The sequence below is a fragment of the Sciurus carolinensis genome, chromosome 11 (genome assembly GCF_902686445.1).
Source record: "Sciurus carolinensis chromosome 11, mSciCar1.2, whole genome shotgun sequence".
Classification (NCBI taxonomy): domain Eukaryota; kingdom Metazoa; phylum Chordata; class Mammalia; order Rodentia; family Sciuridae; genus Sciurus; species Sciurus carolinensis.
In genome coordinates, this window is record NC_062223.1 from 89,993,637 (window position 1) to 90,007,856 (window position 14,220).

General features: G+C 35.7%; 1 long non-coding RNA gene across 1 annotated transcript in view; it reads left to right on the forward strand.

Moving 5' to 3' along the window:
- LOC124958604 (uncharacterized) overlaps positions 1-14,220 on the forward strand; it is a 146,553-nt gene that overhangs the window by 97,657 nt on the left and 34,676 nt on the right. Inside the window, exon 4 of the long non-coding RNA XR_007103919.1 lies at positions 2,208-2,301. This is a non-coding gene — a long non-coding RNA (uncharacterized LOC124958604). The remainder of the gene's footprint in view (positions 1-2,207; positions 2,302-14,220) is intronic.

Genomic DNA, 14,220 nt, shown 5'->3' on the forward strand with positions numbered 1-14,220 from the left:
AGAAGAGAGAGGGAGAAGTGCTGGGGAGTGATACTGGCCAACCGATACTGTATATTGTGTGCGTGTCCTAATGTGTAACAACAAATCCCACCATATGTACAACTATAATGCAGTAATTTTAAAAAACTGAAAAATAAAAGGTAAAGTATGCTTTTGGTAAAATGACAAACTTGAAAGACACAATAAAATTTTACTTATCTTTCATTTATTGAGATTGCCCCAGAGAAACATGCAGATCACTATGAATTATTAGTAAAGAAAAAGTTTAAGAAAGTTGAGGTAACTATTTAAGTGATGTAATAAATCATCTTCATCATTTAACATAATTTGACAAATGATTTCCCTCATTTAGTCAAAAGTAGAGTGATTTAATATACTAAAATCTCAGATGACACTAATGGACTAGAAAAATATTTTAAATGTAAATGTGTTTCAGAAGAAACTCAGGATTCAGCACCATCAATAACAGTTCAGACACTGTTTTCACTTGTTGAGGCTGTACCTTTAATGGGGATGTTCAATAAGACTGCTAACACAACCTATCACAAGGTGGCATGACAAAATATATCACATCTGAACAAATCAAAAGACACCGCCACCAATTTCTAAATGAATAAATTATTGTGAAATTATAAGAATGACCTGATAAATAATTAGTGCTACCATTTGTATCATTTAGTATTTCATTTGGAGAATAAATTTATACATTTTTATACTTAGAAATTTGTTATTAAATATTTTAGTCTCACGAAGTTTATTTTTCATAACATGATATATTCATTTATGATTATGTTTTTTTCTCAAATTAGAATGTAAACTTCTTAGAGTCAGGGACTTTTCATCTGTTTTGTTCTCTACTTCATTGCAGTACCTATAGTAGTCAGTGGTGCATAATAGATGCTTTATTTCTTCTCTCCAATGTACATATATGTGTTTATATATATATACACATGTGTGTGCTTATATATATATATGTGTATATATATATGTGTGTGTGTATATATATATATATGTTTACATAACTAACAAATAATTATATATTTGGCTATAAAATGAACATAATTCTTTTCAAACATAGAGGTTTTAAAAGAATTTTCACAAAGAAAAGGAATATATTAGAAATAAATCATAACAGGACATAAGTATTTGAAATTAATAATTACTCATTTAGGTATCCCTTAGATATTATAATTGAATTAAAACCAAATATTACCTTGTTCCTATAAAAGACAAAACTCAAATACTTGAAACCCTACTCATGAGAAGCAGCTAACACAATTAGCAGTAGAAAATGTGTATTTTAAATGTATTCATTATTAATGAATAAAAAGCTAAGATAAAGAAATAATATTCATAACGTCAATTTAGAATATAAAGTAATTACACTTTTTGCAAAATTTAAGCATCATACTAGAATCAATAAATTTGAAATTCATATAATTGAAAATAAGTTTATTAGGAAAATTAATTCCAAAATTGTCACCTGAAAAGGCCAATAAAATATAAAATTTAAATAAAACAGTGAGAGAGCAAAGTGACTGAAATTTGGAATAAATAAAACTTGTATCTGGGTATATCTCCTCATGAAATTGAATCAAACATATTCAATAACAAATGCAATTTTGTTTTTCAGTACGGGGTGGTCTACCCCATCCCTTTTTAATTTTTGAGTCACTAAGTTTCTGAGGCTGGTCTCAAACTTGCCATTCTCCTGCCTCAGCCTCTGGAGTAGCTGAAATTGCAGGCGTGTGTCATCACACTCAGCTATACTCCATTCTTTGACAAAAAATGTCTTTAAAATATAGAAGAAATAGATAATTTAATAGCAAATATTATGATGCTTAATTTTATGTGTCAATTTGACTGGCTTAAGGAAAAATATTACCAAATACTGATACAACATTATTTCTTGGTGTGTCTGTGAATGTGTTTCTGGAAGAAATTAGCATTTGAGTCAAGTCACAGACAGAGTAAACATTGCCCTCACCATGTAGGGTGGACATCATCTAACCTTTGAGAGTTGAAAATACCTTGTAGTGTGGACATCATCAATCTTTTGAGAGTTGAAAATATGGAGTGAGAGTGAATTTGTTCTTCGCTTAAGATGAAATATTTATCTTCTCCTGCCCTGGGAATTCAAAACTCCTGTTTCTCCAGTCTCCAGATTTGGATAGGACTTTACAATCCTTGTCTTCCCTGGTTCCCAGGTCTTCAAGTGTGTAATAGAACTACGTAGCCAGTGTTCCTGGTCTTCCAGCTTGCAGATGGCAGATTTGGGAATTTCTCAGCCTCCATAATTATGTAAGTAAATTCCTCAGAATCAATCTCTCTCCCTCTCTCTCTTTCATAATCCTACTGAGCTGTTTCTCTGGAGAACCCTGACTAATACACACATTAAAGACTGGGCTTTTAAAAAGTTTGATCAGACACTAAAGATAGAAAAAGAGAACTGTGGTGTGAGTTTGGGCCAATGACCAACTGAATATTATCAAAGGGAACTGGAGCCTGACACCAAGACAAAAAACTTCTCTCCTGTGAGATGCCTGCAATGGTATCTTCTAGTCACACTTCTGATTCCATGTAATTACTCTTGTTTCTATTTGTATATTAAAAAGTTATTACTATCTATCTTCTCATAAAAGTTTGTCCAGAAGGGAGAGAACCTAGTGGAATTTGTATTTCAAGTTTTCAATTTCTCTCTGATCCTTTTATTGTGCTACAAATGAAAATATAGAAATTTTGTGCTTTTTCCCTGATGTGTGTGTGTGTGTGTGTGTGTGTGTGTGTGTGTGTGTGTACACATGCATGGGCATGTACCTCTGGGAAATGAACCTGTCCTCTCCGTGCTGAGTCTGAAAGACTGAGGTCCAGACTTTGACACACAGTGAGTTAAAACTCCAGAGGACTGTGAAACTTCAATGAGATTTCTTGGTCCCACTTTCTTTGACAGATACCAATGACCAACTTCTCCTGATCCCTGCATGTGTAAGTAAAACTAATCAGCAGTCTATGAAATGATGTTTACCTGTCGCATTTCTCTTATTTTCACTACAGTGTCAAAAAAGATACTTTAAATTCCACAAATGAAGAAATTGAGCTTCAGGGAAGTATAATGATTTCACCAAAGTAATAAAATTAGTTGGTGAGCACAAACAAGAGCCCAGTTTTTCTAAATGTTAACTACTTTTTTCCCTTACTTCCTTCTCATTCTGTCAGAACTTAAGAACTAGTCTATAACCATGTCATATCAAAGTTTTGTAGCTTTCAAAATATGTTCTGGAAATTAAATTGTAATTGATTTATCAAGTTCACTTAATCATCAGAGTATAATTTTGTTTATCATTTCTCTCATGATTAAATGCACTAGAATTCCCTGATGTGTTTCTGTCTTAATTGCTTTGAGGCTCATTAAGTAGAGCTTTTGTCATTGTTTTATACAGCCCAGTTGGAAAATCATCATTTGGAAATTATACTACAGGCTGGTTGAATGTCAGAAACACAGTATCATTAATGTTTTCTTGGAGGTAATAACAGAGAATTTTCAATTGTGTGTCAAATATCAACTCTGTTATCCAGAAACAATTTTAAAAAATATTCATGCCATGCATATTTCAGAGACTTCTAATATATATTTGTTGGGTGGATGCATGCACTATATATTTAGTAAGTCTAGAATAGAGTGAAGACTCTACCACATCCCAAGCAAAAACTCACTCCTAATGATATATGAAGCTCATAATTCCAATATCTACATCTCTACTTGGGTTTTAGCATTTTGTGTTCTCTTTAAAATCTCCAGTTGCATATTTTTCATGAATTTCCTTTCTGTATCTCAAAATCCACCTAGCATGACTCTGACATCATTTATGAGTTTCTTTTGAAATCTTGCATATACCTTGTTCCCTAGCTGTCTTTCTGGTATTTTCTTAATAATATGAAATAAAACATTTAGAGTCATTTTTACTTTCTTTATTTTATAGTATTAAATCTTTTTTCTCTAACTGTCCCATTGACTATCTCTGAAATTTCTCTTGCATTCATCATGTCATTAAGAACACTTTTATGAAGCATGTATAGTGTTTACTAAATGCAAACATTCACAAATTTTATCACCTAAACTTATCAGATATATATAGTATTGAAACCTGGAGAAAGGATTCAAATCTAGGTGGTCTGGTCCTGTGGGTCTTTGTGATTGCACTGTGCTGCCCCTTCACTCATCCCAGTGCTACCTACAGTTTTCCAGTAGTCATTTCCCAAATGGTCTTCATGCATCTAGTAATTCTCTTCTGAACCACTCAAGATGGGTGAAGGGGGTGTGTAGGGGCAAGAGGAACTCTTTTGCTCTTTTTATTTTATTCTCCTCCCACTAATGTCCTCAAAATCTTTTATCACCTACCCCTCCCCTTCCTTCCTACCGCCACAACTCTCCCAATTTATTTATTTCCTTCATGACAAGATCCCAATCTCCTATTACCATTTTCTTTCAAGTAGACTTTATATTAGTCTCACCTGATTAAATGCCTTGTCTTGCATTTAATTGCAGTGCCTCTATCCGTGCTGTTCCCTGGTTTTGGAATACAATTTTCCATGCCATACCAGATGTTAAGACCTAGCAGTTCTTTGAAGTCAAGTTCATCTTTTAAAACCCTTTGCCATAAGAAAACCTCTCTTGGTTTCTGAAGAAGTAATCTCTATGTCTCCCTACCCCACCTCTCTCTCCTTTCATGTTACCTCTCATAATATATGAATCATTCTAGTATTAAGGGAAAACAGGACACACAAAGGTGGAAAGACCAGTTCAAGGGAAGATGAGGAGAAATATAGAATGTTAGTGTTAGGAAAATCAAACACCTTATTTGTCAGGCAAGGATCTGAAAATTTATGAGAGAAAGAAACTTATTATAAATTTACAGGAACTACTGAGTCTTATTCTAGTACATTTAATCAGTTCTATTAAATGCCTCATCCATTTACATAGTTAAATGTTAAGAAGCTACTAAATGTAGTAATATAAAATTTGGAAAACTATCCATGGAAACCTGCAAAAATGATCAATAAAAGGGCACATGTTACTGATTTCATTTGTATGGAATGCTGCAACTTTTAACAGCATTCTTGATTGCCTTACTATGTATATTTCACTAAATCTCTGACTGCTCCTCACTATAGGAAAGTGAGGATTCTATTTAAACTGCTTATTTCAACATTTTGAGAGCAACAGATTTTTTTTTTTCATAGGCATATTCTGTGATTGTTTGTCCTGGTTCCTCTGAGACTGTACACATACTTCTGCCTAGTTTCAGCGTCTGTCCCACCCACTTCACAACCCATGCCAATCTGCTTATCACAACTTCATGCAATTTTAATTTGGGCAGCATCTGCTATTTCTCATTGCTAAGGCACTGCTGTGTGGTGCCAAGAGCATGGGCCTGGAGCCAGGCAGACCTGGGCTTGTGCCTTGGTCCTACTCACTGCCAAGCAACTTTAGATAGTATGTGAAACTTCCTTGACCCTTCCTGTTTCCTCATGTGGCCTTCGATTTCCTGGATTCTAAAACCTGGTCCTTGTGAGGAATTATGAAGTCAATGAATGAATTTGAACAGTGCTGAGGAGTGACTGCCATATTGCAGGTTCTTTACAATGTGAAGCTATAAAAGATCTCATTCAAATCCCTCCACCTTCTCTCCTAAGTGATGCACAGTGCTTTTCCTCAGTAAAAATTGTGATTTTATTTTACAAAGTACTACTGCATACACCAAGTTATCACAAGAATTCCATGAAGTAATATATACCTCATTTAACAAATAAGAACAATGAGGTTCAACATGTAAAGCCTCCAAGTTCATTAGGTGGGAAGAGGGGACGTTAGAATTAGAACTCAGGTGTTCAAAAGTGAAGACACATCCTCTGTATTACACACCTATGCTGCCTCCTTGGTTTTGACTGCCACTTTACAGTGATGGTCAGTATTCTTGCTTGAGATTAGTTATACAGGTCCAACTACCTACTCATATTTAGAATATAAATAAACTTGAGTCCCTACTATATGTCAAACATGCTGCAAGGAATTTTCTACAAATGTCATATCATGTAATACAGGTATTTTCTCTCTGTAGTATCATCTCCATTTTATGGATATGGTCAGTTGACTTGCCTGTGGTCACACAATTGCCAAGGATTAGATGAAAAAGTGAAAACTACTGGATGAAATGATCCATAAATACTAATCGGTTCTAAACGTTTAGGCTTCTTATCCCTGAAGTCTTTGCTTGTGTGGGAGTTTTCTAACTTTAGAAGTGAAGCATTTTCAAAATTTCTGAGAATAGAAAACTAAGCAAATCAAGAGAGTACAAAACTAGACAGCAAGAAGACTGATCTGTAAGTGCTCCAACAATATGGATAGATTTTCCAAACAGAATATTGAATGACATCTAGGATATTGCAAGTAGGAAGTGGCTCAGCTCTGGGGGAGGCAGAGACTGAAAGGAAGACTGAAGGGCCCTTCTGGGTGCTGATTATATCAATGTTCCCTTACTTGTATGTACTTTTTCCCATGTTTATTATATCTAATAAAAACTTTCTAGAAACTCATATGCTTGACATTTCACAAAGCTGATACTAATTCACAATTAGCTTATTTTTGCTTTTAATTTTTTAAATTTATTCTTAGTTATATATAATAGGATTCATTTTGACATAATTATTAAAGGATATAATATAATTTATTCTAATTCAGTCCCTCCCCTTCCCTGTTCTTTTCCTTCTACTTTACTGATCTTAGCTTTTGAATATAGTTAGATCTGTTTTAATTTGTTACCTTCCTTGGTTTGGTTTCTGAAACAGCACAAAACCCAGGAAGCAGTAAAGACATCCTCATTTGACTGCCTGGGGATACTGGTAAGAAAGAAAGGGCTCTGAAATACATATGGGGGACAAGGAGCAAGGATCTTCCTAGGGAGGCTCTGTGATCTCAGAGTTGGTGCAGAAGGGACAGTGGTACAAAGGAAAGTGAGAGTGCAATTAGCAACTGCCAGAGAGCTGCTTCTACTTATTGCAGGTACACTGATTAGAGTCAAATAAGCACCATCACAGAGAATGAGCTCAAGCTTTGGATAAACTGGTGATGAATCTTAGCTATGATGTGAAGGAAAGTTCCTTAAACCCATGAGTCTCCTTCACCTCTTTTCTCAAGCAGGTGTGGTCATACCAGTGTTGTGATTTGGGGAATATTAAATAAGGCCATTGTACCAAATGCATAGCATAGTGCTTGGAGGTTGTACATGCTTATTCTTCCTGTCACCTCATCTCTACATTTTAAACTAATGACAAATGTAAATATTTGAAATCAGGAAGCAAAGGGTTTCACAGCAGCAAGAACATATTGAAGTGCCAGGAAGTGGCGAGACACAGTCCATGTGAGGAGAACGGTAGAGTTGAGACTTAGGTTGGGTAGGTTGTGGAGTGTTTCAAGTTGCAAATCTTGGGTTTTGTGCTTTACGCCTCAGTCAGGTGGTAAGCAAGGTGCAATCAACAGGAACACTAAAGATGGATTATGATTGTTGAACTCCTGAATAAGGAAATAACACCACGGAGGCTCTTGTCTTTCTTCAACAAGGAGGTAAATCTGAGTATTTAATGTAAAATTTAAAATGCAATCATTCCCCAAGGTACTTTAACTTGAGAGGAATCATCCAGAAGCTTGACATCAGCATGAATCGATTTTTCAATTTTTTATCTTCCAGTCAGATTTATTGAGTAATAACTGCATCTCTGATGTCATGGTTTCCCAGTTCTTTCTGAATTAAAATTATTCTAGTCAAAAGGCAAAACTAAACAAAACCCAAAAACCTGAGAGTGTCCTTACATAAGTTCCTTGTGTTCCTCAGACTTTGCTTTGGGGGCAGTTTTTTTTTTTTTTTTTTTTTTTTTCTTCTTCTTCTTCTTCTTCTTCTTCTTCTTCTCTGTGAACTTATTCACAACTTTTTTGGTTGGAAAAGAAAAGTTTTGAAACAGGGTATTGGATTTTTCTACTCTGACCAACAAAGGAGACCTAAGAAGCCCAACATTACTTGAAAGAGAAATGTAGTATTTTTGTAAAAAATATATTTTAAAAAAGTATAACCTGTAAAAATTTGAATACAGGCTCTGATGTTCTATTATCAGAGCACACTTTACTGTGGAGTGAATGAAGAAACAAACAGTTCCCTTGGGGTGGAGTGAAATGAGGCTGGCATTCATAGTAGATACCCAGTTATTATTCCCTGTTCCTCTCACCTGCTCAGCCATTAGCTCAGTGAGACAGCCTGTGTTGAAAGGAGTCCCTGTTAGGAGAGCAGTGTGCCAGTAAGAGAATCACGTATTCCAGGGAAAACTGCCAATGTTACATGCCACACAGGAATGCTTTTTAATTTCAAAATAAGCATCCTCTTTTTGACAATGACTTCCAACTGCAGACCTGTCACTTACTAAAGATATGAAGAAGCCTGATATTAGACCAATTTTCTTCCACCTCTCAAAATAAGATGCCATAAATGAGGCAGTCAGAAAAAAAAAAATCTTAATAGACAAGAAAAGAAGTGCCCTGACTATGTTATCAAGAGTTACTATAGGGTTTTTATGTGTTTACTGCCTGCTATCAGATCATGTTTTTCACCCTGGTCTCTATCTTGTTTATCACCTCACCATGACATGGTGACATGGAAATCAGAAGTATCACTGATTCATCTAGTATTACCTTGACAACATTATTGAAATGTGTTCTGAATGTGACCTCTTAAAATTAGTATTTTGGAACCTGATTCCTAATGCAATGGTGTTAAAGAGGCGAGGAGGAGTGGAGAACTGATTAGGTCAGGAGGGTGGAACCCTCATAGAACAGATCAGTGCCCTTATTACACCCAAGAAAGCTTGTTTGCCTCTTCTACCATGTGAGGATACCACAAGAAAGTGCTGTCAAGCAGAAAGCAAGTTCTCGCCAGAAACTGAACCTGCTGGTGCCTTGCTCTTAAATTTCGTAGCCTCTAAATCTGTAAGTAACAAGTTTCAAACTTATAAACTACATAATCTGAAGTATTTTGTTACAACAGTCAAAATAGCCTAAGGTATCCATTCATGTCAGTCTGTTGCTCTTGGATCAGTTCCTCAATACCTTACACCTAGTCTGTGACCATGTTCTTCTGACTATTTTCTCTGGACCATATTCTTCTGACTAGTTTCCCTGCTTCCTAGCTGTACATCTCAGCTCAAGTCATCTTCCTTAGATGGCAATTTCATGGCAACATTTCTTAATTTAAGTGTCTGTAATAGTTATCTATTTCCTGAAAGCCCATCATCTGACTTTCAAATCCCTTCATAATATGACCACATCTCAATTTTCTATCTTCCCCTCTTCTCTAACAAATTCTTCCTATTTATGCACACTCTTCATCCATTCATTTATCAAGAACTTATGGAGCACCCATGCACATTCAGTCACAGGATCTGCCATAAAGACGTTCAGTTACTACTCATTGCATCAATAATCTAAGAATAAATGAAACCTCCACTTTCCACCCTTTTGACATGAAAGAGCATTTACCCATCCTATCCAGATCCAGAAATCCTTCCAGACCCAGGGCTAGCCCAAATTCCCCAGCAAGACTTCTCTTACTACTTGTCATTTATTTTTCTTTTTCTCCGAGTCCGTATAACACTGTTACCACTATTACCACAAAGTGTGTAAGTAGACAATTTCGCTTTTAGTTCTGGATGTCTGTTTGTTTGAATAGTCTTAGATTTCAAAGGCGAGCTCAAGTCTAAGGAAGAAAAACCACCAGCTTGTGACATTTTGCATCCCTTTCGTAATTCCACAATTGGTCAGGGATAATGACTGGTATAGGATAGTCTGTCTGTCTACCTACGCCACACTCTTTTCTCATGAAGTAGACTTTTGCCCACAGTTTTGACTGAGTAAACACTGTGGACACTGAATCTTTCCTTGAGAATCAAATTTTTACATCAGGGTAAACAGCTAAATCAAATTTTGGCCATTCACATTACTGGAAAAAGATAAGCTGCCATTTAAGTTTGGTTCACACACATTGATAAACTGAATTAATTTGAAGCAGAAATGGAGGGGAGTTGTTTATACAACATCACTAAGTCACATTAGTAGTGGGGCCTCCTGGCAAAGACCCTGTCCTTTTCTAAGATCCCTAACCCCAGCTTCAGGGATACTCTGCTACAGGACATATCCTATACTGCATTCTTTGAGACCCAACTTAGCCTTGTTAGGCTCTCTTCATTTCCTCTGGGATAGTTTGGTAGTGTTCCTGTAAATGAAGGAGTTTTATTAAATCTGTTTCTGGAGAACTTGTTCCCTTGAGAAGCAATCAAAATCTTCCTCCCCTCCAGAGTCGCTGGATGTTTTGCCTTATTGTTTCTTGACCAAGTTATGCTCACCATCAATAGATTATACAAATTTCTTGATTCACAAAACAAAATGAACTCCCCAAAAGTACTAGTTTTGACATAGATATCAAAAAATTTCTCTCAAAAGCCAAAGCAAATACAGACTCCCCTGGGATAAACTTAAGCCAGAACTAAATACATGTCTCTTTTATAACTACTGAAAGAGTAGTAAGTTATGGTGTAAACAAAGATCCAAATGTTTAATTATATTTATTTGGATTTCATCATCTGATTCCTGGTGTTAAGTGCAGAGGTTAACAGTAGTAACAACCTCTTCATAGTTGAATTGTGCTTTGTAGATTAAAAAGAGTTTTCACATTCATTGGTAGTGGTGAAAATGACGGACTTGAAAGTTGTGTTTCATGACCTGTTGCTTACAGCCATATGAACTTGGGTAAGTGTTCTCATCTTCCCTGTGTCTCAATTCCTCCATTTGTGAAATGAGAATGAATTAGAACCTATATCATGGGGTCATTGAGAAAGTGAATGTCAATAATAAATCAGTAACTTACAAAGCACTTAAAATAGGACTGATACATAATAAACACTTTATTTTTTTTATTTTTTTATTTTTGTATACAAATGGGATACATGTTGTTTCTCTATTTGTACATGGAGTCAAGGCATACCATTTGTGTAATCATAAATTTACATAGGGCAATGATGTTTGATTCATTATTTTTTCCCTTCCCCCCACCCCTCCCACCCCTCTTTTCCCTCTACACAGTCCTTCCTTCCTGCATTCTTACCACCCTCCTTATACCTAACCCTAAATCTAACCCTAACCCTAACGCTAACCCCTCCCACCCCCCATTATATGTCCTCATCCGCTTATCAGCGAGATCACTCGTCCTTTAGTTTTTTGAGATTGGCTTATCTCACTTAGCATGATATTCTCCAATTTCATCCATTTGCCTGCAAATGCCATAATTTTATCATTCTTCATTGCGGAGTAATATTCCATTGTATATATATGCCACAGTTTCTTTATCCATTCATCAACTGAAGGGCATCTAGATTGGTTCCACAATCTGGCTATGGTGAATTGAGCAGCTATGAACATTGATGTGGCTGTATCTCTGTAGTATGCTGATTTTAAGTCCTTTGGGTATAGGCCAACGAGTGGGATAGCTGGGTCAAATGGTGGTTCCATTCCAAACTTTCTGAGGACTCTCCACACTGCTTTCCAGAGTGGCTGCACTAATTTGCAACCCCACCAGCAGTGTATGAGTATACCTTGTTCCCCACATCCTTGCCAACACCTATTGTTGCTTGGGTTCTTGATAATTGCCATTCTAATTGGGGTGAGATGAAATCTTAGGGTAGTTTTGATTTGCATTTCTCTTATTACTAGAGATGTTGAACATTTTTTCATATATCTGTTGATTGCTTGTACATCTTCTTCTGTGAAGTGTCTGTTCATTTCCTTAGCCCATTTGTCGATTGGATTATTTGTCTTCTTGGTGTAGAGATTTTTGAGTTCTTTATAGATTCTGAAAATTAGCACTCTATCTGAAGTATGAGTGGCAAAGATATTCTCCCACTCTGTAGGCTCTCTCTTCACATTACTGAGAGTTTCCTTTGCTGAGAGAAATCTTTTTAGTTTGAATCTATCCCAGTTGTTGATTCTTGCTTTTATTTCTTGTGCTATGGGAGTCCTGTTAAGGAAGTCTGATCCTAAGACAACAAGTTGAAGGTTTGGACCTACTTTTTCTTCTATAAGATACAGGATCTCTGGTCTGATTCAGAGGTCCTTGATCCATTTTGAGTTGAGTTTTGTGTAGGGTGAGAGATGGGGGTTTAATTTTATTCTGTTGCATATGGTTTTCCAGTTTTCCCAGCACCAATTGTTGAAGATGCTATCTTTTCTCCATTGCATATTTATGGACCCTTTGTCTAGTATGAGAAAATTGTATTTATTTGGATTTGTGTCCATGTCCTCTATTCTGTACCATTGATCTACCTGTCTATTTTGGTATCAAAACCATGCTGTTTTTGTTACTATTGCTTTGTAGTAGAGTTGAAGTTCTGGTATTGCGATACCCCCTTCTTCGCTCTTTCTGCCAAGGATTGCTTTAGCTATTCTGGGTTTTTTATTCTTCCAGATGAATTTCATAATTGCTTGCTCTATTTCTGTGAGGTACATCATCAGGATTTTAATTGGAATTGCATTGAATCTGTATAGCACTTTTGATAGTATGGCCATTTTGACAATATTAATTCTGCCTATCCAAGAACATGGGAGATCTTTCCATCTTCTATGGTTTTCTTTAATTTCTTTCTTTAGTGTTCTGTAGTTCTCATTGTAGAGGTCTTTCACCTCTTTTGTGAGATTAATTCCCAAGTATTTTATTTTTTTCGATGCTATTGTGAATGGAGTAGTTTTCCTAATTTCTCTTTCTGAAGATTCATCACTTATGTATAAAAATGCATTGGATTTATGAGCATTGATCTTGTAACCTGCTACTTTACTGAATACACTTATGAGTTCTAAAAGTTTTCTGGTGGAATTTCCTGATTCCTCTAAATATATAATCATGTCATCAGCAAACAGGGATAGTTTGAGTTCTTCTTTTCCAATACATATCCCTTTAATTTCTTTGATTTGTCTAATTGCTCTGGCTTGAGTCTCAAGGACAATGTTGAATAGAAGTGGTGAAAGAGGGCATCCCTGCCTTGTTCCAGTTTTTAGGGGGAATGCTTTCAGTTTATCACCATTTAGAATGATATTGGCCATGGGCTTAGCGTAGATGGCCTTTATAATGTTAAGGAATGTTCCCACTACCCAAATTTTTTCTAGTGTTTTGAGCATGAAGGGATGCTGTATTTTATCGAATGCTTTTTCTGCATCTATTGAAATAATCATGTGATTCTTAACTTTAAGTCTGTTGATATGGTGAATGACATTTATTGATTTCCGGATGTTGAACCAACCTTGCATCCCTGGGATAAAACCCACTTGATCATGGCGCACTATCTTTTTAATATATTTTTGTATGCAATTTACTAAAATTTTGTTGAGAATTTTTGCGTCGATGTTCATTAAGGATATTGGTCTGAAATTTTCTTTCCTCAATGTGTCTCTGTCTGGTTTAGGTATCAGGGTGATATTGGCTTCGTAGAATGAGTTTGGGAGGGTTCCCTCCTCTTCTATTTCATGGAATACTTTGAGGAGTATTGGAATGAGCTCTTCTTTAAGGGTTTTGTAGAACTCGGCTGAGAACCCTTCTGATCCTGGACTTTTCTTTGTTGGTAGTCTTTTGATGACCTGTTCTATTTCATTGCTTGAAATTGATTTATTTAAGTTGTGTATGTCCTCCTCGTTCAGTTTAGGTAATTCATATGTCTCTAGAAACTTGTTGATGTCTTCAAGGTTTTCTGTTTTGTTGGAGTATAGATTTTCAAAATAGTTTCTAATTATGTTTTGTATTTCACTCGTGTCTGTTGTGATATTTCCTTGTTCATTCTGAATTTTAGTAATTTGAGTTTTCTCCCTCTTTCTCTTTGTTAGTGTGGCTAAGGGTTTATCAATTTTGTTTATTTTTTCAAAGAACCAACTATTTATTTTGTTAATTTTTCTGATTGCTTCTTTTGTTTCAATTTTGTTGATTTTGGCTCTGATTTTAACTATTTCCTGTCTTCTACTACTTTTGGTGTTGGTCTGCTCTTCTTTTTCTAGGACTTTGAGCTGTAGTGTTAAGTCGTTTATTTGTTGATTTCTACTTCTTTTGTTGAATGTGCCCCATGAAATAAATCTTTCTCTAAGTA